The sequence below is a fragment of the Mustela erminea genome, chromosome 7, assembly GCF_009829155.1.
Source record: "Mustela erminea isolate mMusErm1 chromosome 7, mMusErm1.Pri, whole genome shotgun sequence".
Lineage (NCBI taxonomy): Eukaryota > Metazoa > Chordata > Mammalia > Carnivora > Mustelidae > Mustela > Mustela erminea.
Window position 1 is genome coordinate 8,031,030 of NC_045620.1, and position 24,726 is coordinate 8,055,755.

General features: G+C 45.7%; 1 long non-coding RNA gene across 3 annotated transcripts; it reads right to left on the bottom strand.

Annotated features, from left to right (window-relative positions):
- Window positions 1-1,031: 1,031 nt before the first annotated feature.
- Window positions 1,032-10,381, bottom strand: LOC116594790. 3 transcript variants are annotated; one of them, XR_004287411.1, is made up of 5 exons: window positions 10,212-10,381; window positions 9,906-10,031; window positions 8,124-8,209; window positions 6,374-6,489; window positions 5,057-5,348 (listed from the first exon to the last, which is right to left on the bottom strand). It is a non-coding gene; the product is annotated as an uncharacterized LOC116594790 (long non-coding RNA). The 3 variants fall into 3 exon arrangements; XR_004287412.1 differs by lacking the exons at window positions 5,057-5,348; window positions 9,906-10,031; window positions 10,212-10,381 and adding an exon at window positions 1,032-1,179 and having other exon boundaries at window positions 8,124-8,576; XR_004287410.1 differs by lacking the exons at window positions 9,906-10,031; window positions 10,212-10,381 and having other exon boundaries at window positions 8,124-8,576.
- Window positions 10,382-24,726: the final 14,345 nt, after the last annotated feature.

Sequence of the window (24,726 nt, forward strand, 5' to 3'; positions counted from 1 at the left end):
AAAAAAAAAAAAAAAGGAGAGGCACTCCCAGCCATGATTTTATGAAGAGGCGATGTTTTGGTGAGTCGCTCCAAACGTCCATCAAAATCTCATGCATCTGACCTGAACGCCAACAGCACCTCGATCAAAGAAATCACCAGGAAGATGACAAACACAAGTTGCTGGACAAACCTGTTTCTAAAACAACAAGTGCTGAAGCAGTGATCATAGGTGCCAACGAAGGAATTCACCGGGCAGCCTTTGCCAAGAAATCATTTATCAGATAAGAAGTAAATGTCACTGGCTTGCCAGCATCAAAACTCAGCTCCAAATTGTGAAGCTGGAGAACATCTTCTTTGCAACTCGTCTGACAGACACTCATTTAATAGCCTTAATATGTAAAGAGAGCTCATAGGTGATTTTTTTTAAAAGGCAACACCCATACAGAGAAGTAGAGGCGGCCGGTCAAGGAATGCAGCTACATCCATCACGGGCCTCCAGGTGGGGGAGGCGGTGCTTGCACTCTAGTCTACGTGGGCTGCTCCCCCAGAATGGGGTTGTTCACAGCCAGCCTGACCATACTCGGTATTCCTGCTTAGTAACCAACAGCAACGATAGTAGTAATTCAAGTAAGAACAAGAATGTTGTAATTTTTTTTTTTAACATAAACTCTGTGCCCAGTATGGGGCTTGAACTCACAGCTCTGAGACCGAGCGTCACATGATCTACTGATTGAGCCAGCCAGGAGCCTCTGTTGTAATATCGGTGGGATTTTTTAAAAAGGCTTAGTGGTATATACTTGACTTGCAATACACTGTGCTTATTGAAAAGGTATAACTTGCTATTTTCTGTCCTATGTATATACCTGTGAAACCATCACCCCCAATTAATTTAGTGAGCATATCATTCATCCTCGAAAGTTTTTTTTATAATCCTTCCCCTTCCTCTCCTCCCGACCCCCTATCATCAGACAACCAAATCTGCTTTCTGTCACTGCAGATTAGTGTTTACGTTCTAGAATTTTATATAGGTGGAATCAAACGATATATACCTTTTTTTTTTTTTTTTTTGGTCTGGCACCTTTCAGCGTAACAATTTTGAGATTCATCCTTATTATCACATGTACCATCTGATCATTCCTTTTTCTTGCCGGGCAGGATGGCATTGTGTGGCTCGACCATAGTTGCCTAACCCATTCACCTGTTGATGGACATGTGGGTTATTTTCAGTTTGGGGCTACTGCAATTATAGTCACTATAAACATTTGTACACAAGCCTCCTTATCGACGGATACTTTCTCTTCTCTAAGCGTGGACTGGCTGGATCATAGATTGGGTGTATGTTCGACGTTTTAAGAAACTGACAAACTATTTTCCATTTTGCGTTCCTACCGATGGCGTATGAGTGTTTCAGCTCAACATATTTGCCAGCCCCTGGTAACGTCAGTATTTTCATTTCAACAGAGAATATCATAAATAATAAAGTAATCTAACAATGAGAATATTTTTAACCGTAAAACTGGCAGAAGAAAGTCCTCATTGTTAATACCCAGTGCTGGCAAGGGTACAGAGGAAAACGCTCTTGTTACTGAGGAGAGAAATGTAAATTAGCATCATTTTCTGGGAACCAGCTTGGCCGTGTGTACCGAATGCCTTGAAACCTTTTATTTTATTTTCCTGAGCAATTCCACGTCTGAAGATTTCTCCCTATAAAATAAGGCTGCTTGCAAACATACCGCACAGCCCCCTTGTCTGCGGCAGGAGGTTTGGCATTCATTCGACTCCTCGAGAAGCAGCAACAAACAGCAGTGACCGCGAGAGGTGAACGCTGTCAGGGCTTTGGCTGGACCCATCCTTCAGATCTGGTTTCTTCGACCCTCACAATGGTTTTAAATTATTTGAATTTCTTGCCAGCATTTCAAAATGAGGAGCTGTCGCATAAAAATCTATTTTCCAGGCCCCCCTTTTTTGACAAATTAGGAGCTTGGACACACCCAGGGCCCACAGGGAAACAAAAGGCTGGCAGAAGTGTCTTTCTGTGCCAGCCTAATTCACAGAATTGATTGTCCTGTGCTATAAACTGTGTCTTGGCTTGTCACTTGTGCACTGAGAGTAGGGTGACCCCAGGATTTATTCTCCCCTTCCTGACCCCTCCCCAGTGTCTGACACAAAGAACAAATATTTGTTGAAAAATGAATGGTTGGAAATTACACTCGGTTCAAAGTATGTAATTACCGGGGTGCCCGGCCGGCTCTGTTGGAAGAGCGTGCGACTCTTAAGCTCTGGGTTGTGAGTTCGAGCCCCACGTTGAATGTAGAGATCACTTAAAAATAAGATATATTTTTCAAAGTGTATGTAATTACTTGAATTTAGATCAGCTAAAGGACAGAAGGACCATATTCTGTTGGGAAAGGTGTCAGCAAGCTGCAGTCTCTCCTTATAGGTGAGAATGTAAATTAGTGTTTTGGGAGGACCTTTGGTAACACCTAGAAGCATTTTATTTTTTTTATTTATTTTTTTTTTAAATTTTATTTATCTGACAGACAGAGATCACAAATAGGCAGAGAGGCAGGCAGAGAGAGGAGGAAGCAGGCTCCCTGCGGAGCAGAGAGCTCTATGAGGGGCTCGATCCCAGGACCCTGGGTTCATGACCTGAGCCCAAGGCAGAGGCTTTAACCCACTGAGCCACCCAGGTGCCCCATCCTAGCAGCATTTTAAAGCCATGTGCTATTTGACCCGGTTATATCACTTGGAGGAATTATCAGACAAGTATACATGAGTATATGAGCATTTGTGAACAAGAATAATCAGAGGGACACCTGGGTGGCTCAGTCGGTTCAGCGTCTACTGCCAACTTGGGTTATGATCTCAGGGTCCTGGGATTGAGCCCCAAGTCATTGGGCTCCCTGCTCAGTGGTGAGACTTCTTCTCCCTCTGACTCTACCCATCCCCCTGCCCCCTACTCCTTCTCTCTCTCTCTCTCAAATAAATAAATAAAATCTTTTTTTTGAAAAAAGGAATAATCACAGCAATTTTTATTGAAGCATAATTAACATACAGTGTTATATTAGTTCCAGGCATATAAGAAAACGATTCAGTAAGTCTCTACATTACTATAGCAATATTGTTCATTTGCAGAAGCTGGAAACAATGTAAATGTGTCTCAGTAGGGGACTGAGGAAATGAATGACCCATCTATCCAGCAGGATATTCTGTAGTTTGTAAGGATCTATATGGGCAGGTACAGAACAATCTCCAGAGCAAAGGGACAAAGACAAGACAAAGTCAAGTGTATGGTCTTATCCACAGTTTGTACATGGCAAGGGCATGTATGTGCAGGTGTCTGTGTGTGTCGCTTGTATTTGCTAATACACATACAGCAAGAATCCTGAATCTCAGCACTGGTGGTGTTTGGGGCCAGACAATTCTCTGCTACGGGGAGTGGTCCTGCACTGTTGTAAGATCTCTGGCTTCTACCCACCAGAGGCCAGGGGCACCCCTCCCTCAGCTGTGACAAACAGAAATGTCTCCAGATTCCGCCAAACGCCCCCAGAGTCAAAATTGCCCCCCAGAGTCAACATCGTCTGCTGGTTTGGAACCATTGGCCTAGAACATCTCTGGAAGAACAGACTAGGAACCAGTAACCGTGGTCTCCTCTGAAGATGGGAACAAGGAGACCGTGACCAAGAGAGGAAGGGAAACTTCATTTTCACCTGTTTTAACTCTTAGGCTTAAACTTTTAATTCTTAAGATACAAATATTATGAAAGTTTTGTTCGTATTTTTTTCTGGCGTCCAGATACCTTTGAATCAGAAACTGTTTTTGGAGGGCGCTAGGGAGGATCAGTCGGTTAAGCATCTGACTTCGGCTCATGACCTCAGGGTCCTGAGATCGAGCCCCGTGTGGTGTCGGGCTTCCTGCTCACTGGGGAGTCTTCTTGTCCCTCTGCCCCTGCCCCTGGTCATGCTCTCGATCTCTTTCAAATAAATAAATAAAATCTTTTAAAAAAACACAAACCTTTTCTAAAATGGAAATGTATCTGACATAGAACCTAGTATAACTTTACAGTGTGCAACATTTTGACTTGATAAATGTATACATTGCATGCATGATTGCCATTGTAGCGTTAGCTAACACCTCTATTACCCCCCCAAAATTACCATGGCTCCTTTGTGGTGGGAATAATGAAGACCTAGCCTCCTAGGAAGTTTGATGTTTATAACAGTGTTGTTGTCTGTAATCACTGCGCTGTGCAATAGACCTCCAGGATTCATTTCTCTAGTAGTTGCAAGTTTGCATCCTCAGAGAGCATCTCTCCTGTCCTGTCACTGCTGCCTCCCGCCAGCCCCTGATAACCACCATTCTATTCTCCAAAACAGAAACCACGTAAGAAAATACAGAAAGGGGCACCTGGGTAGCTCAGCCGTTAAGCTTCTGCTTTCAGCTTAGGTCATGATCTCGGGGTCTTGGGATCAAGCCCTGAGTCAGGCTTCCTGCTCTTCGGGGAGCCTGCTTCTTCCTCTCCCTCTGCCTGCTGTTCCCCCTGCTTGTGTTCTCTCTCTCTCTCTCTCTCTCTCTCACTCACTCTCTGTCAAATAAATAAATAAAATCTAAAAGAAAATACAAAAAGTCCTAAGATACATTGGTAAGGAATTACCTTGTGTCTACTTAGCCCATTTTTTAAAAGTAACAGAATAGATTGTCGATTGCCTGAACTCATCCAATGTGCCCCATTTGCCAGATGAGAAATGGAGTCTCAAAGGAGTCCTAAGCCCATCTGACTAGAGACGGATCTACAGTAGCACCCCGAAGCCCTGAGACCCAGCCTTCGCTGCCATTTTGGATTTGCCTCCAGCGTAGAAAGCTGATCTTGACAATGACTTAGGAACTCAAGAAGGTAATGCCCATGACTCCAAGGTAGAACCATAGCTGCTCCCAGTCAGCAAGTGTCCATCTTGGCTCTGAGGCAGTTGGAACGGTGAAGTCAGGCTCCTCTACAGCCCCGAGACCCGATGTGAGACTCTTTCCAGCTGAAAATTGGCATCCAATCTCAAGCTTTTATTTACAAGAGAGGCCACAGTCTCTGGGTTGACCTGCTGATTATGCTCGTTGGGCGAATTATCTATGAATGGTAAGTAATATTTGTATGGTGCTGTGGAAAGCGCTTCTAGTTACGATCATGGCATCACAGAAACCTTACCAGAAAACTATGAACAAACTCTAGAGACGAAGAGGTAGCCTTGGACAGCTGCATTCACCAGCCCACCATCACACAGTGACTTAAATGCCGGAGCCAGGTTTGGATACCAAGATCAACCTTGCCTCTACTCTTTACCCTTCACAGGAGTCTTACACTCGCCAAGAAAAATCCTATAAAAAAATAAAAATAATTTCCCAGCTAGGGAGTTCAATTCTTAACCAAGAACATACTAGTGAATAAGATAGGACAGTAAAGCAGGTAGCATCATGCCAGGTATATAATAAATCCCAAATAACCGTTTGCCATGAGGATGAGTCACGTATCTTCAAATGTTAAGAAGAAGAGTATAGTATCATAGTTTAAATTGGTAGTGTAAAGCAAGATGAACCCATCAGGCTATATTATGTGGTTGCATAAAGGTTCTTTTTTAAAATATTTGAATTGGGGGCACCTGAGTGGCTCAGTGGGGTGAAGCCTCTGCCTTCAGCTCAGGTCATAATCTCAGGGTCCTGGGATCGAGTCCTGCAGGGACTCTCTGCTCAGCAGGGAGCCTGCTTCCCCCTCTCGAGTTGCCTATTTGTGATCTCTCACTCTCTGTCAAATAAATAAATCAAATCTTAATAAATAAACAAATAAATAAATATTTGAATTGGTTTCCAGCATTTCAAAATGGGGGCATTTCACATGAATAATCCCAACGTCTGCCATCTGTTGAAAAACCCGTGCCTATGGGCTGGGTCTACGGAGCCACCATCCCTGTAAGATCGCCCCAGTCCTCTCTGGCTTACCACAGACTCTGCTCGGCTGCAGTAAGACCCGTGGGTTTGCCATTCCTCACCGGGGGGTGAGAGAGAGGGCTCTGGAGGGAGACAATGAGTCCTGCCTGGTTCTTGGCATCACTGCTCCTAGCTGCCTGCCTCAGGGCGGATGATTTTACCTTTCTGAGTCTATCTTTCGGAGCTGTGGGGACCCGTCAACAGAATCACTTGCCTGAAAGTGCGTAGCCCTGGACCTGAGGCACAGACAGCTTTCAATAAAGGTTAGCTTTTTGTGCTGTTAGGTGGAGGAAGTTGGAAAGTGGCTCCCTAAAGATGGTCACATCCTAATCCCTGGAACCTGCGAATGGGGTACCTGGTGCAGCCACCGTGATGCTGCCGACGAGACTGGGTTCCAGGGAGTTCCAGGGAGAGATTACCTTTGATGATCCAGGCGGGTCCAGGGTAATCATGGGGTCCTTGTCAGTGAAAGAGGGAGGCGGGAGGTCAGTGTCAGAGCAGGCGTGAGACAGAAGAGGGGTTGAAGAGGGGCGCTCTGCAGGCGGAGAGAGGGGCCACAAGTCAAGGAATGCACATGGCCTCTAGACGCAGGAAAAGCCAAGGAAGTGGGTTTTCCTCCAGAGCCTCCAGAGGGACACCGCCCTGCCAACACCTTGGCCTTCACCCAGGAAAGCCCATGTTGGACTTCTGACCTCCAGAACCATAAAAGAATAAATCTGTTCTGTTTTAAGCCGCTAATTTGGGGGCAGGTTCTTACAGCAGCCATCGGAAACTGACACATCGTCACCGTTCTCGAAGATACGCCTGTTCTCCCCATCGTCCAGAAGGAGGCGCGGTAAAGGGGGAGAAGGTTGCCCTCATGTCCCACAGCTCGAAAGTGCAGGACCCAGAGTCCATGCCAAGTCCTTCTGAAACCCAAGTCCAACCCAGTTCAGCTTCCAGTGGCTCCCGGTTATTGGGCCGTTCGGTTTCCATCTGAATGATCCCAGAAACAGACATATTCTTCCCTTCCCAAGGCTACTCTTTAAGCGGTTGGACAAGATCTACCATTATGTCGCCCATACACTGAGCTACTCTCTGCTGCCCTCTGAAAGACTTAAGATACTTTTATTTACAGGGGCGCCTGGGTGGCTCAGTCGGTGAAGCGTCTGCCTTCAGCTCAGGTCATGATCCCAGGATCCTGGGATGGAGCCCCGCATCCGGCACCCTACTCAGCGGGGAGTCTGCTTCTCTCTCTCCCCCTGGCTGTAGCTTCCCCTGCTTGTGTGCTCACTGGCACTCTCTCTCTCCTCTCTCTCTCTCTGTCAAATAAATAAATAAAAATCTTTTTTAAAAAATTTATTAAAAAAAACAAAAAAAAAACACTTTTAGTTACAAATGCAGAAACCCGATTGACCTAGCATAAGCAAAAAGGGGGAATTATCACCAGGATATAAAGATAACCCATGAGCCCAGGTCCAGGAAGGCAGTCAGGCTTTAGAAGAACCGAAACCACGAAATGGGAGGCCGAAAAAAAATTCGGCCATCCAGGCAAGACCTCTGCTTCTCGGCATCTCTGCCTCATTCTTTTCTCTCTGTCAGTTGATTTTCTTAGCTACTCCATTGCATGAGGGCAAATGGCTGCTCACAGGCCCCAGATTTCCACATCACAGATCGAGTTCTCTGGAGACGCAGACTGACTGTGCCTCAGGGCAGATCTCACATTCCCCAGGGAGACAATCCGATTGTCCTGGCCTCCAGCAGCCATCCATCCCTCGGCCCATCAGCTGTCAACAGGAAGGCCGGGTGGTGAGGAACAAATATGGCTTCCGGGAAGCCGCCTCCCTGGCAACTGTGGAGTGGGGGGCACGGGGGAGGGGTGGGGAAACTGTGAGCCGAGATGATACACTCAAAAATGAGTACCTCACATTGATTTCCCTAAGGCTTGGAAACACACACACACACACACACACACACACACGAGATAGTAAGACGGCCTTAGAGCTTTGGAAAAGCTGTCTCTTCCCTTGTGGTCATCTCTTTTCCTGGGAACCATCTAGAACTTGCAGGCATTCCTCATTCTGACAGTTCCCAGATGACTCAACAACCTGACTACCCCCCACGCCCCCTCAGCCTACGCAACTTTGGCAACACCTCCATTCAAATGTGTGATTTGTCTCCATAACTTACCTTCCTGCTCCGGACATGCCTGTCGAGCTCATTTAAAATGGTTTTCTTGCTTTACCTTCCTTGAATCCACGACGCATACACTGGCTCTGTAAATGCAGGCTAAGATGGTGTCCTTGGCAGCTGTATACATCTGGCTCAAATTGAGCTTGTGGCCAGCTAGAAGCCCCAGATCTACTTCCCAGGAACCGCTGTCTGGCCAAGTCTCCCCATTCCCAGACTTAAATAATTGATGCCAGAATCCACATCAATCCCTGGAAAATATTCTCTTATTAATTCCTCTAATCCTTGATCTGACTCTATAGAGACCATAGTGAAGCTTGATCCTATCATCCCAATTTTTTGTCTCCTAGAGAGTTTACCTGTATACCAGAATTTTTTAGTCTCTAACCAAAATGATATCCCACATGCAGCAAAGACACACCAGTGGACCCTTCCTAAGATGCCACAACTCCATTAATCCACATCAAATATACTGAAAAAATGCTGCAAATAGTCCAGGATCTTTTATTCCTGGAACAGGAAGGGAGGCTGCCCAAATTCCTCAAATATTTTTGATGTTTAATTTTTATAACAACAGAAAAGATCTAGCACGATTATAAATAATCTAGGGCATCAAGAATATGGGAAGACCTCTGGAAGGCTTTCATTAAGATGACTCATAAGAACCCCGCAGCCCAGAAATATTCATATTCCCGTTTTATAGGTATGTAACCAAGGTTACCCAGAAAAAAAGTGCTAGAGCTGAGATTTGAATGCAGGCTGTTGATTCATAGCCCAAGCGTTTAATCCCAGCACCAGGAGTAGGCAGGATAATTTTTTTTCTGTAAAAGGCCAGACAGTAAATATTTTAGGCTTTGGGGACCATACAGTCTCTGCCTTTATAGAGCAAAAGCAACTGTAGACAATCCATTAACAAATGGGCATGCCTGCATTCAAATAAAACTTTATTTATAAAAACCGGCAGTATGTCTGATTTGGCCCTCAAACTGTAGTTCGCCAACCCATTTTAGAAGGCTCTGCCTTCCCCACCCGAATGGCAAAATCCTGCTCCAATATGCAGCTCAAACATGCCTTTTAAGTTGCAATACTGGACATAGATGGTTTTCAGCCCGTGGTTCACAGATTGCCAGCCCATTCTCAACCATCTTGCCTTCTGACTTGATAGGTTAATCTATCTCACTGAGGGGCACCTGGGTGGCTCAGTGAGTTAAGCCTCTGCCTTCGGCTCAGGTCATGATCTCAGGGTCCTGGGATCGAGCCCCACATCGGGCTCTCTGCTCAGCGGGGAGCCTGCTCGCTCACTCTCTCTCTCTCTGCCTTCTTGTGATCTCTGTCAAATAAATAAATAAATAAAATCTTTAAAAAAAAAATTATCTCACTGAAGGACCTGGAGTTACTGCCTAGTGTAGATCATGGCCAGAGCCAGCAAGACTGACAACTTTCAAAATACATCAAGATTCACTAATCTGGGGAAGCCTATATGGCTCAGTCGGTTGAGCAGCTGCCTTTGGTTCGGGTCATGACCCCAGGGTCCTGGAATCGAGTCCTACATCGGGCTCCGTGCTCAGCGGAGAGCCTGCTTCTCTCTCTGTCTCTGCCAGCTTGTGTTCTCTCTCTCTCTCATTCTGACAAATAAATAAAAAAATAAACTATTTTTTTTTTAAAGTCACTAATTTGTGTAATGCTGCAGCATGAGGAATACAGCAGTAATTCCTCATGGGGCTACTTGTTTTAATACCGTTTGTCACAAATGCCCAAATAAATTCATAGCAACACACACACCTCCTATTTCTCATGCTCTGAGCCTCGCATACGATCTCAGCTTCCTGGTGGTTGTGTTCTTTCCCTCTGGCCAGAGCGTTTTACCATTCCGTCAGGCACACCTAAGTGCCGTACTGAGCCTGAGTCCTGAGGCCCATGCATTGAAAAAAAAGAGAGAGAGAAAGTGTTCCACTGGAAATTAGCATGCAAGCACATGCAAGGAAATGGCCCAGGAAGCAGAGTGGAGCAGACTGATTCCAGCATAACAGCTGTCCCACGGTCAGGTGAAGGGGCTGTAAACACCAGGGTAACCGGGGGAAGAGTCACCTGCAATTTTGAAGAGCAGGTGGAAGAAATCGACTAGAGCCCTAAGAGAAGCTCGAGCAAGCGGAGGAGAGCAAAGCAGGTCCCGAATGCTGGTCTGGAGAAGCCCAGTGTGGCCAGAGATGCCTCCTCTTGCTAACAGGACGTGCACAGCCTTGCACTACTCACTGGGCACTTGGCAGGAAAGCCTACCACACCAGCTGGTGGCCTGCTTAACCTTCCGTTTCTCAGTGTAAACAGTTTCCAGGCAAACTGTGTGGCGGGACGCTTTAACCTTTAGAAACAGAAAATATCAACAGTAAAAATGCGCTAGTTCTAATAACAGAGGAAGACACGGGTGCAAATAACAGAAGCTTGGATATCTTGTACTGGGTTTATTATTGTTTTTAATGCGAACATAAAATGTGTGTGTTTGTTGCCCAACAGGCTTTAACAGATATGACACGGCAGAGCGCTTAAAAAGAACAGGAGGTAACACCGGACAGCTCTCAGCACCCAGCTGAGCTCCACTGTTTGGTAGCTACGCAACTGTGGGGTCCGCCCAACTTTTCTGGACTTGACCTTTCTCATCTGGGAAATGGGACTACAAATAGAACCTACCTCATTCATGTCATCCGTCCCAACCGGTGCTCCCAATTTCTCCAACTGTGCAGACACTCTAGATATCCGCCCCCCACCCCCCCGCCAAGACAGTGGAATGAAGCCCAAATTCATCAAGTATCTAGAGGAAGCGGAGGTTGTTCCTGAGGACCCCCCCCCCATCTCTGCCCCTGAGTTCGCTCACTAGATATCTCTGGTCGTCGTGAACCTGCCTCCCACCACCCCAGCTCTCTCCCTCCCATCCTGGACCTCTGTATCTCGCTCTCCAGGTTCATGAGACTTCGACCCACCTCGAAATTCCACCTGCTTCTCCCTCGGTGGCGCTAATGCATCCTCACCGATTTGTCCTCTCCCTCCAGCCCACGATGCCGGGCCTGGACGGCTGCACTCTTCTACTCAGAGAAGCCATCAGGGTATCTGTCAAGAACATTGTCCTTTTGCCCCCAGCCCTTCTGTATGAAATGAGGGTTTCTCTCTCTCAGACGGGTTCAGGAAGAGAATGGACACAGGCTGTGCGTGTCAGCGCTGTGGATAACACACAAGAAAGAAACAACCCAAATGCCCAGCAACAGAGAACGTGTTAAATAAACCTGAGTGTGATCCTAGGCGGGATATTCTTTGGCTATTACAAAAAAGACGGGAGAAGTTCTGTTTGCACTACTGCAGGAAGATACCGGGAAAAGCTAAGTGAAAGACGCAAGACGTCGGGGAAGAGAGACGGCGCGCGGAGTTCGCCTCCAGAAAAGGACAGAAGAGCCAACGGGAACATGTGTGTGTGGGTTACGTCCAGAACAACTCCGGGGCACCCGGCTGGTCCCATCAGTGGAGCGTGCCAGTCTTGACCTCGGGGTGGTGAGTCTGAGCCCCATGTTGGGTGGAGGGATTATTTTTAAAAATAAAATAAAATCGGGGCACCTGGGTGGCTCAGTCGGTTAAGCATCTACCTTCAGCTCAGGTCATGATCTTGGGGTCCTGGGGTCAAGCCCCGTGTCTCGCTCCTTGCTGGGGGTGGGGTACTTCTCCCTCTCCCACCACCCCTCCCCCAACTTGTGTGCTTTCTCTCTCTCTCAAATAAATAAAATCTTAAAATAATAATAATAATAAAATAAAATATTTTTTAAAAAAGAACAAAACAAGACAATTCTGAAAAGACACCCAGGAAACTCACCGAAAGGGATCCATGGATGCCGTGATGACCGATGGTGACCTTTCCACACTGTTTTCTTTTCAAACCATATGAATGTGTTAACTATGCAAAAGCTTGAATTTTTTAAAGCGCTCACAAGAGGTGTGCAATAATAACAATTCTCTCTAAGAGGGTGTAGTTACTAGACGTAAAAATACTATTTTTATTTCTCCGCACTAGGCAAAGAGTAATTGAAATTAGCTATATAGTGTGTTTAGGCTGGTCCGTCCTGCCTGGAATGTGGTGCGAGTTGGAACCGTGGATGGCAGCACATACAGGTGTCCAATGAGGAAAGCCCTAGAAATCATTCTCATCACACTGGCTGCATATTCACGTGGCCCAAAGTGAAGAGCTTGAACTTAGACCTCAGATGGCCTTGGGTGGCGTCCAGATCGAGCACCTGCTGGAGGCGTTGCCCAGCAGGTGCCGTCAGTTCCAGGGCCTGGGGAGCTCTGGACCGTGGGGATGACAGCACCGTCTACACGGGGCTGATCACTCATTGCTACAACTGGTAAGCAGTTGATCCCCGGTGTAGATGCCAGGCACTGTTTGGTGTTTTGTTTCAGACTTTAGTTTCTAGACTGCGCTTCTCAACAGGGACCAGTTTTGCTCCCCGCCTCCACCCCGGAGACATTTGGCAATGTCTGGAGATGTTCTAAGCTGTCACCAGTTAGGGAGGACGGGGGAAATGCAACCGGCATCTAGCGGTGCTGGGCAGGGACACTGCGGAACACCCAAGACAAGGCACCGGAGGGTCTCTACACCAAAAACTTGGCCTGGGCGCAATGTCAGTAGTGCTGAGGCTGAGAGCGCTCGCTCCGCCCTGTTCTAGAAGGAAAAAGAGAGAACACACTTAGAATATACAAATAAAAGACAATGCCAGATGTGGCTCAGTGCTCCGGGACACAATGACCCAGGCAGCTGTTTGAGCTGGGTCAAGGGGTGCCGGGAAGTCTCTCCAAGGACAAAACAGTTTTCCTGAGCACTAACAGTTACCAAGGAGCCAGGCAAACTCGGCCTGGGAGAAGAGCTCTTGAGCCTCAAAGGAAAGCAAGGGCAAAGGCCCTGAGGCCAGGACAAGCTTGGCTTGTTCAAGAAAGAGAAAGAAGGGGAGCGCAGCTCAGAGAGTGAACACGGGTGGGGGACGTCAATGTGCTGGGACGAACCAGGGCCAGACCTCCTGCAGAGAAATTTTATTTTATTTTTTTAAAGATTTTTATGTATTTATTTGACAGAGAGAGAGATCACAAGTAGGCAGAGAGGCAGGCGGGGGGGGGGGGGGGGGGCGCGGGGAAGAAGGCTCCCTGCTGAGCAGAGAGCCCAATGCGGGGCTCGATCCCAGGACCCTGAGATCATGACCTGAGCTGAAGGCAGAGGCTTAACACACTGAGCTAGCTACCTGGGTGCCCCAGAAATTTTTATTTTTGCCTGAAATTCAATGAGGATCCATGGAAAGGCTGTTTGTTTGTTTTTAAAGTTTTATTTATTTATTTATTAGAGAAAGAGACCGAGTGAGAGAGAGCATGAGTACGGGGTGGGGAGCCGGGATGGGCAGAGGGAGAGGGAGAAGCAGACTACTCACTGAGCAGGGAGCCCGATGTGGGGCTCCATCCCAGGACCCCGGGATCATGACCTGAGCTGAAGGCAGACCCTTAACCAACTGAGTCACCCAGGGGCCCCCCGTGGAAAGGTTTTAACCATGGAGCTGGCATGACCAGCTGCGTGTTTTTAAGTCATTAGGGTTGCCCTGTGAGCAATGGGTGAACGAGACCCAAAGCAGCTAGATGGGCTTCAAGATGAGAGGCTAGCAGGGCTGGGAAGCCGGTGGGGACCCTCGTGGAAGGGTCTGGGATACGGTTTTGGAGATAGAACCTGCCAGAACACTGTGGAGAGGAGAACAGAATGAACTGGATAGCACTGGTCAAGTGAATCACATATGGGAACTGCCTATAGTCAGGAACTCTAAGAAACAAAAGGCGTTTTAATCCTTCAATCTAAAAATTAAAACGTAGTTAAAACTAAACTGACAAGTGCAACCCAAGTGACCCAGCTCCCCCCGGTTGCCCCAGGGTGGCCAAGGGTCAGAATGAGCTGGCAATTTTGACTTGGAAAGTTTGGGGTAAAGAACACTGAGGCTGAGCTCCGGGAAAAATAAGAAATCTAAAAAAGGCAGCAAGAACACCCATTTCTGGAAAGCTGCAAGAGACAGTTGATGCACCGAAAATGAAGGAACTATTTCAAATAAGAATCTTCTGGAAAACATGGGTCTCTAGTTAGGCATCTGAGGCTGGCATAAACAGTTGACCGTCAGCCCCACGGACAAAGGAAGATCCAAGTCAAACAAGGCATTAACTGTAGTCCGCGTCAAGCTGCTTACAAGTGGCCGTTTAAAGATTTTTAAACACAGGGGATATTGTTTATGAAACGTAATCTGATCGCCCAAGCAAAAATGACACAAATTCCATGGCAACTGTAGAGATTAAAGAAGTGTTTTAAGGACAAAAATCCCTTATCTACCACCCCTCTTGTAAATTTACTCACCAAATTAAGAGCTCTCAGGAAAGACACTGGAGAGAAAGACAATTCACTCTATGGAGAAAGACTTTCAGAATCTCATTTTGTAAACTGGTGGATAAGCACCCCCAAAATGGTGGGATTAAAAAGCATAATTAGGCATTATTATGCTTTGTACAGTGTCTAACAGTAATAATCAGTAATACTAATAAGAGCAGTTGCCATTTACCGAGCTAAATGTTTTATGTGCATTAACTCTAATTCTTGAGTAGATTTATGACTTTCCCTTATCCATGAAGGAAATGGAGCCCAGAGAGGCCATCTGACTTGCCCAAGGACACACAGCTTTTGAGCAGCCTCTAGGCTTCGGACCCTTGTAAGTCACTCTCCAAATCACCCTCCTCGTCACATCTTGAGCCAAGGATCGGTGCCTTTCAGCATGGAGGACAAAAGAACATGCTTATGGCGTTCAGAGACTAATAACAACAAGGCTTACCCGAAGACCTTCGGTGTGCCTGCAAAGCTGAGTGCTTTACTTCAATCATCTCATTTGGTTATGATGATAACACTGTGGTGGGGCGCCTGGGTGGCTCAGTGGGTTTAACCTCTGCCTTCAGCTCAGGTCATGATTCCAGGGTCCTGGGATCAAGCCCCGAATCCAGCTCTCTGCACAGCAGGGAGCCTGCTTTCTCCCCCTCTCTCCCTGCCTGCCTCTCTGCTTACTTGTGATCTCTGTCGGTCAAATAAATAAATAAAATCTTAAAAAAAAAAAAAAGATAACACTGTACTTCTGTTATTTTCCTTCTACTGCTCAGGAATCTAAGGCTCGGAAGGGTTCCGTAACTTTTCCAAGATCACACAGCCACTGAGTGTAACACAGGATCTGAAACCCTATGGCTGAACTGTGAGCCTAGAAAATTTAGCCAACATGCTGTGGGAAAGTGAGTAGAAAAGGAATCACAGGTGGACAAGACATTCGATAGTTTAGGAGCAGCTGTGAATAGTCTCATTGCATTCCGGATACATTTCTTTTGATACCAAGTATCAAAATGGTAGTTAAACTGTTATTTGCAGAATTATTTGTTCAGTGTTAATTATCTGTAACAACTTTGTCTCCCTTACTGTCTTAGGCCCAGTACCTGTTAACACAGGGGACACATATCGATGCTTCACCAATGTCTCTCGTTTTACTTTTTGGGGTTTCGTATGTTTGGTTGGTTGAGTCAATGAAGCAATCATTGGAAAGGCGAATGGGAAGTATGGAGAGGCACGAACTTAGGGATGTAGAAATCATGATCCCAAACCAGAAAGCAGGCGCAGTCACTTTTTACCTTCCCAAATACAATCTCATTCTTTCTACCAGAGACTTGATTCAAGCTCCTCTGTGATCACTAGATCACAAACTATTCTCCAAGTTCCCCATCGAAGAGGGCGACTTAAGAAGCAAGGGCCACCTCTCACACACTCGGCTCCAACCTTGGGTATCATCAGGTTTATCTAAAATAAGAACAAAATAGTGAACTTCTCAGTGAGTGACAGCTTGGGACTGTCATTCCTTTTATATCAGTCCCTGGGATGTAATTCTTGTCAGCTGGGGTCAGAAGGTGTTCTGTTCCAAGTCTCTGTCGTGTTGATTCTCATTGACCCACCTTCCTCTCCACTCCATACATCTCTGTGGCATCAAATGCCACCCACCCTGAAAGTGACCATGTAGCATGACCAAAGCCAACACATTAGAAGAAACTGCCTCCAGGAGTCCTACTCGGCCATGGGACATGGTGTTGCCTAGTGGTTAAGTCTAAGTTAGCAGGAGACAGACCTAGGATTCAAAGCTCAAGACACCTGGTCCTAACTGGCTGCCTACCTGGAAAGCTCATCTTTCCTCCGTCCACCATTTTGAGGAAATAAATGGACTGGGAGGCACACCTGTCCGCATGCCCTTCTCCCAATGGGATTGTAGTCTTAGATTTTTGAATCAAATGCACCCAGCTTCAAAATCTGGCTCTGCCACTCTGCAGATGGGCAGCTTCCTGAATTTCTCCAAGCTTTGTCTGTATGGGAATATTAATAGGACCACCTTACAGGGTTGGAACCAATACTAAATGAGATAAAGAGTAGAGAGCATTTAGTCCAATGGTTTTAAAAAAATGGTTTGATAATTATTTGCTCTTAGTGATGTTTATTATTATTAACATCCGTTCATTTACAGAAAGAGGTTTTGGAACTTCATACAAAACAGAAATCTCCACTTTTCTTTCATACTTTTTTTCTTCCCCAATAGAAATCGCAGCCAAGACAGAAATGGTAGCTCTGCTGTAAGCCAGCACAGTGGTTTACTTCCTACATCGCTGTGTTTATACTGGGATGATACCAGAGTATCTGGTAATGCCTAAAGCAAAGAGAAGTGTAGCACAGACATTCTAAATGACATCCCCGAGTTTCATTTTTTATTTAAAGTGCATTTTCTATCTCTTTCTTCCGCCTGGTCTCCTAGCGATCGGTTGTGTTTTTCAGGTATGGTTTTTTCTGGATAAATCCCACCCACCCTACTTTTTGTGAGCGTGAAGATTAAGTGGACAAAGACAAATTCAATTAAGCTGCAGGCTTTGGTGACCAGAAGCTATTTTTCTTGAGGAACTGAATGCAGACGTCTCAGGGGTGGGGACATGTACGCAACTGGCTTCTGAATGGAAAGGAGGCAGCAGTTGAGTATAAATCACGCGACAAACGGAGCCCTCCTGTATTAATCTTTTATTCAGAAACAGACACTGTTTTAAGGGGAAATTAAAGGCAATCAATAAGCAGGCTTGCCTGGGCGGCTTCTGAGCTTGAGATGCAAATATTATTCCAAATTCTAGATTCCAAAGAGATCCCTCCATTGATATGTTAATAGCCTCCTCGTGTTTCTGTGACCTCAAATCCTGGCAGGGCACGAAGCTATACTTACAGGAAACAAAAGAAAAGCACGTCGTAGAATAAACATTTGCTAAGTGGACTTTGACTGTAAACCCCAACTTGTCATGGTTAAGGACGGAATTCTCTAGGAGGCAGCTACTGATTCCCAGAATGTTTAATATGTTTCTGTGTTTAAGGAGCTGTTATGACTGACTCTTTCTCTGGTGTCACCTGACATTCCAGCTTCACACTCCCGGTGCACAGGACAACAAATGCTCTAGCCTTGTCATCCCAAAGAGAAGCAACCCTTGGCAACCGGAAATAAGCAAAATTCAGCTGCCTATAAATCAAAGGTGATTGCCACCAAATGTTGGTCACCTATTTGTAAATTCAGAGACTATTTATTTAGCACCTACTGTATGCAAGATACTGAGACATGATGGATGGAGAACCATGTTCCACAAGGAGATTGTGTTTTTCAGGGCAGATGGACAAGAAACAATTTAAAGATAAAGATAAATCAGATTGTGGTGAGTGCTACGGAGAACAAAGGCAGGTAATGAACAAGAAGGGGCTAGAAGACAGCCTCCCTTACAAGTGTACAGAAATTCAAGGAGGCCCCAGCACTGATGGGTTCTCTGCAGAACTAGTTTCCAGGCAGAAGGACGGTCGGTGCAAAGGTCCGGAGGTAGGAAAAGGCCTGTGTTTGAGAATCAGAAAGTCTCCTACTACAGCTAGACAGTGGTGGGTGGGTGAGATTACATCACATAACCACATAGGAGCCAAGAGCATGTTAGGCCTTGTAGCAAATACTGCTTTATAAAAAATTAAGTGTAATAAAAAAAAATTATGTCATCCTATCAGCAGGGGCACAACTAATCTCTAACTCTGGACACACTAAAAGAATCTCAAAGGTTGACCAAAATGCACTTTTCTCTTTTTTTTAAGATTTTATTTATTTCTTTGAGACGGAGCACAAAGAGGGGGAGGGGGCAGAGGAAGAAGAAGAAGCAGGCTCCCCACTGAGCAGGGAGCCTGTGTGGTGGGGCTCGCTCTCAGGACCCTGGGATCATGACCTGAGCCCAAGGCAGATGCTTAATCAACTGAGCCACCCAGGTGCCCCCAAACATGTACTTTTAAAGGATTTGGGTATACTAATATTTATTCATTTACCATGTTCTTATATTACACATATGAAACTTTAGAACCACATATCTGATATCTGTTCAGGAAACTTGAGGTTTCTAGCTAATTCACTTTTTAAAATCGAAATTCAAATAGAGACTGACCTCGTATGTTCTGTTTCTTATCTTTTACATGAAAGGGGTTTGTAATATTTCCCAAGAGCATTAGTTCTTTCCAAGTGAACTAATTATCTACAATGTGAGGCTGAATCTTTCATAAGAACAGACTTTCTAGTCAATGTCTATATTCTTCTAAAAGTTTTCTACAATAAGGGGCACCTGAATGGCTCAGTCAGTTCAGCATCTGATTTTAGCTCCAGTCATGATCTCAGGGCCCTGGGATCAAGTCCCAGGTTGGGCTCCCAGCTCAGCATGGCGTCTGCTTGGTCCTCTCCCTCTCCCTAGGCCCCTGCTGCCCCCACCAGCCCCTGCTCTCTCTCAAATGGATAAATTTATTTTTTTTAAGTTTATTTATTTTTTTTATTTGACAGAGATACATCACAAGTAGGCAGAGAGGCAGGCAGAGAGAGAGAGAGGAGGAAGCAGGCTCCCTGCTGAGCAGAGAGCCCGATGCGGGACTCGATCCCAGGACCCTGAGATCATGACCTGAGCCGAAGGCAGTGGCTTAACCCACTGAGCCACCCAGGTGCCCTCAAATGGATAAATTAAAAAAAAAATTTTTTTTTAAGTTTTCAGGACGCCTGGGTGGCTCAGTCGGTTATGCTTCTGCCTTCAGCTCAGGTCATGATGCCAGAGTCCTGGGATGGAGTCCCACATCCAGCACCCCGCTCGGCAGGGAGCGTGCTTCTCCCTCTCCCTCTGCCTGACACTCCCCATGCTTGTGCTCTGTCTCTCTCTCTGACAAACAAATAAAAACTTTTTTTTAATCTTTTTTTTTTTTAAAGATTTTTATTTATTTATTTGACAGAGAGAGACACAGTAAGAGAGGAAACACAAGCAGGGGGAGTGGGAAAGGGAGAAGCAGGCTTCCCGCCGAGCAGGGAGCCTGATGCAGGCCTCGATCCCAGGACCCTGAGATCAGGACCTGAGCCGAAGGCAGACACTTAACCAACTGAGCCACCCAGGAACCCTAATAAATAAAATCTTTTAAAAATAATAATAACGCTTTCTACAATGAAAACACTGATTTGAAAAGCCATTTGCATCCCTACAATCATTGTAGTATTATTACAGTCAAGATATGAACGCTAACCCAAGTGTCCATCAATAAATGAACAGATAAAGAAGATGTGGTGTAAGAGCGCCTGGGTGGCTCAGTGGGTTAAGCCTCTGCCTTCAGCTCAGGTCATGATCCCAGGGTCCTGGGATCGAGCCCCACATGGGTCTCTCTGCTCAGCAGGGGCCTGCTCCCCCTCCCCACTCTCTGCCTGCCTCTCTGCCTACTGTGATCTCTGTCAAATAAATGAACAAACTCTTTGGAAAAAAAAAAAAAAAAGATGTGGTGTATAGACATATATATACAATGGAATATTAGTCAGCCTTAAAAAAGAATGAGATCTTGTCATTTGTGCCAACCTAGATGTAACTAGAGGCTATTATGCTAAGCAAATAAGTCCAAAAAAAGGTAAGTGCCATATGATTTCACTTCTATGTGGAATCTAAAAAGGCACAACAAAGAAATAAACAAAACAGAAACAGACTCATGGATACAGAGAACAAACTGATCGTTGCCAGAGGGGAGTGGGTGGGAGATTAAGAGATACAATCTTTCAGGTATAAAATACGGGGGATATAATACGCAGCATAAGGAATATAGTCCATAAGATTGTAACAAGTTGTATGGTGACAAATGGTAACTAGACTTATTGGAGTAATTATTTCATAATGTATGTGAGTATTGAATCACTGTTATACACCAGAAACTAACACAATATTGTGTCAATTATTCTCCAATTAAAACAAAAGGTTACTGTAATACTGTATTTTAACTAAATGGAATTAAAATAAAAACTTTTTAGGGACACCTGGGTGGCTCAGTTGGTTAAGCAGCTGCCTTCGGCTCAGGTCATGATCCCAGCGTCCTGGGATCGAGTCCTACATCGGGCTCCTTGCCCCGCAGGGAGCCTGCCTCTCCCTCTGACTCTGCCTGCCACTCTGCCTGTGCTCGCTCTCTCTCTGACAAATAAATAAATAAAATCTTAAAAAAATAATAAAAAATAAAAAATAAATAAAATAAAAACTTTTTAAAGGTTTTCTACAATGTATGTTAGTGTGCCAACCAGCCTCTGAGATGGACCCCGAGCTCATGATCTCCATATCCCTGTGAGATCCCCTCCGGTCTTCCGGGGACTGTTCTGTGTGATCTACAGAGTACACAGCAGTGCCACGATGTCATTCCAGGATTAGGTTATTAAAGACACGGCCGCAAATCACAGAGTACAGCCATCTCCAAACTCTTGCTGCGTCTTTCAATGGGGGATATTTCTTTGGATTTCCAGAATGGCCTGTTTTCAACAGGTGACAACAACTGACCTTGGCAATGCCCTTGGAGGAAAGCCCTAAGATTCCTGATTATTCCAAGTCAAGAGGATCCTGGAGATGGAGAAAAATGAGACTTCTTCTGTTCTGGAGGGAAGATTTTCTAATTCTGAGTAATATTGAGGAAGCAGGATGGCAGGAGGGCAGCAGAGTTGAGCGAGTTAGCCGCCCTGGTCTCTGTCTGGTTTTGCACCTCCTCGCTGGGTTAGGGTTAGGGTTAGGGTTAGGGTGCTCTCTACGCTTCAGGGTCAAGGTTCATTATCTATAAAGTGGGAACAAAACAATAGTTGTTTCCTATTGCTATGTGATCAGTACTTGACTTAATTTGTGGAAAGCACCTAAGTGGCATGTGTTAGACCTATTTTTGCAAATTTTAAGAGACACAATAAAGGAGTGTTTCGAGCACTATGCTGAGTTAGGTACTATGATAACTCCCATTTACAGATGAAGAAACTGAGGCTTCGGGGTGTGAAGCACCTGGGCTGCTGTCCCACAGCTCACTGGGGGTGGCACGGAGATTCAAGCCCATCATTTCTGCTCTTTGTATCTGTGCTACGGTTGGGTCCCAAGTTTTTTGATCTATAAATTCAAGGAGAGGAAAACTAGTTTCTAAGGATATTTAATACAACTTTTATAGTGATTGGTGGGAGGGTTTTGTTCTAATTTGTTCTGGTTTCGTTTCGTCCGTCTGTGTACAGTTCCTTCCTTCTTCCTTCCTTTCCTCCTGCCTTTCTTTCTGCCTTTTTCCCTTTTCATCTCTCTCCCCAACAATAAGAGTATATAATGTAATGATTTTTTTTTAAACAATAAAGCTAAAATATACCATGCAGTTTGTCCCCAGGGGACGTTTAACAAAGCCCGGTGACATCATCAGTTGTCATAATTGTGGGGACGGGGGATGCCACAGGCATCTAGTAGGTAGGGACCAGGGATGCTGTTAAACACCCCCCAGCACACAGGACACCCCACAACAGTGGATCATCTGTCCCAGAGTGTCCATGGAAACCCTGCCATAGGGTAAAGCCCCTTTGGTAAGGGGCCAATTCTCTGCAAGAGCTTCTCCTTCTGGGACACTGTGGACCTTGATGAAACCTCTCTCTTCCCTCCCGAGGTCATGCTGAGATGTGCTCCGGATCGCAAGCTAGAGCCACAGACTGGAAAGGGCTGGAAAGGGTGTGATGGAAAAAGAACACATAGAAATGTTTACTGAGACCTTATACACGCTCCAAACTAACTTCTTTGCAGCAGGTTATTTTTTTGTTTCAGTAAGCTCTATGCCCGACCTGGGGCTTGAACTCAACACCAAGATCAAGAGTTATGTGCTCTGCCGCCTGAGCCAGTCACACGACCAGTGCTTTACATAATTTAACCAGTACAACCCTGCAAAATAAGTGGTGTTTTTACATCCAATTTTGTGGATGAGGAAATTGAGGCTCAGAGAGGTTAAGTAACTTTCCCAAGGTCACATATCAAGGAATTGGGAATTTGGGGATTCTAACTCAGGCTGCCTGAACTCTTCGTTTTCTTCCTAATGAACGTTCTGTGAAAATATCCAAGTATGACCCACCGAGGAGCCATCAAAATGGGCCATCACGACAGCCAACATTTTCCAGTTGTTCTACTCAGACTACGAACAAGTTACATCAACTCCAAGTAATGTCAGAGCATAATCTTTTGTCACAAAATATTGATCACCGGCTAGGCTATTTATTTTTCTGGAACGCAAGTCTATCATCTACCTGCCAGAGCCGTAAGTCCATAAAGACATTCACAGAGGACAGTAAAATCTTAATTCACTGGAAAGTGACTGCAAGAACCCACTTCCTTTTCCTCCTATTTTTGGCCCCTGTGCCCCATTTTTAGAAATCATGCAAACTGCAGGAAAATAACGTAATATTCAGATTTTGTTTTTAAACCACAACCAAGGAAATACCCCTTCAAGGGAAGTCTTGAGGTTAGTGTAAGTGTTGCTCAAATTGTTACAAGTCCATTGGAGCTAAACTTAGGTCACTGGGTCCAGTGCGACAGCCCAGGTCAGACCAACAGACACTCCAGAGGGACTCGGTGATGCTCAGATACTTACTCAGAAAGGCAAGATTCAAACATGCGGACAAGGTTTTCAACCACAAGGGATGATGCGAAACAAGTTTTCTGAGTCTCCTTGTGCTCTGTGACGAACGCCAGCCACCAGGAAAGGTCACAACACCTGAGCAAGGTGAGTTATTGAGCAATTTTCTTTCTTGAATAGTATTTGAATCAGAGCCCCTTGCCTACCTGGTCCCCCACCCCCACCCCCACCCCGCACCCCCACCAACAAGGCTTGCCTTGACCACACCCCCTGGTCACGTGGGCCTCGTCCCCGCCCCTGAAATGTGCCCCTCGCCTTCCTTCTGCTCAGGCGTGTGCACCTGCTACCGCATCTCTCCCCTGCAGGGCTTTCGTCAGACCGCTGACCCCTTCTTATCCCTCAGGTCTGCGCCGGTCCCCTGCGCACCCACCAGTCACACTCCCCACCATCGCGCAGCCGACCTTCCTCGTGGCACATGGCAGGTCCTGTCTTCATCTTGGCCACTTGCCACTTGCTCCTACAGATCCTCGGGAACGCACTCTAAAATTCATATGGCTGGATTCAGGCTGACCTTCAAGTCCCGCTGGCCACTTAACTGCCTCTAGAACTTTTAAAAGATACGTAACACTTTGATTTTTTGTTTGTTTGTTTCTTTATTTGTAAAATAAGGAAGCTTAAAGGTGAGTTGATCCATGCAGAGTTTAGGATCCCGTCTGCCATGTAATCCGTATTACATCGAGGTTTCATGTATCAATAAATACAATTATTTTAGTAATTGTAATTATAATGAATATAACAGTATTCTCTTCAGTTCAGTATTGATTTATAGATTTTTTTTTTCCTTGTGAAGAGCTTTATTAGCCTTCCTACCCGAAAATAAGTGTCACAAGAGCTGGGACCCTGGGACGCGGTACCTGGCATGCAATAGGTACCCTGTAACTATTTGCTGTATGAAATGAAGCAAAATGGTGTATTTTCTTTCACCAAGTATGGCGGTGAGACTTTCCAGCGGGGCCTGGGATAATCTAAACAGAAAGGTTTTACAGATTCTGAGTAGAAAGTCCTGGAAGGTGATGATTTAATGGGTCATCTTGAGAGGTGGGAGGACTCTGAGCCACTGTGTCAGGCGAGGGCTCCCGCCCTGGAGAAGCGAACCGCAGCCAGCGCTCTCGCCCAACGTTCCTCGGGAAGCTGGCTTCGCTGCTGCTCCCTGGAGAATCGGAAAGTAGTAACCTGCATCCCTTCGTTTCTGAACCTGGGTTTATTTGAGTTGGAAGGGAACTTTGAAAACAAACTTAAGATGTGAAGCGTAAGACTTCAAGGGGAAACTAAAAATAGCAAAGTGGGATAATCCTTTCCCACTATTGCTGTTAGCAGTATTTATGCCAGTGGGCCTTGGGAAGGAGGAGAAATAATGCCTTTCTTCGGAGGAATGTGGGAGGATTTGCTGTGGCAGATGGCCCGTGACCCCACACTCGGGCACACACCGTCTTTAATAACATCTGTTTATGCAGAATGTTCTCACTTTCTTACCACTGACCTGGGCAGACAGCGGTGCTGAGACATTTGGTT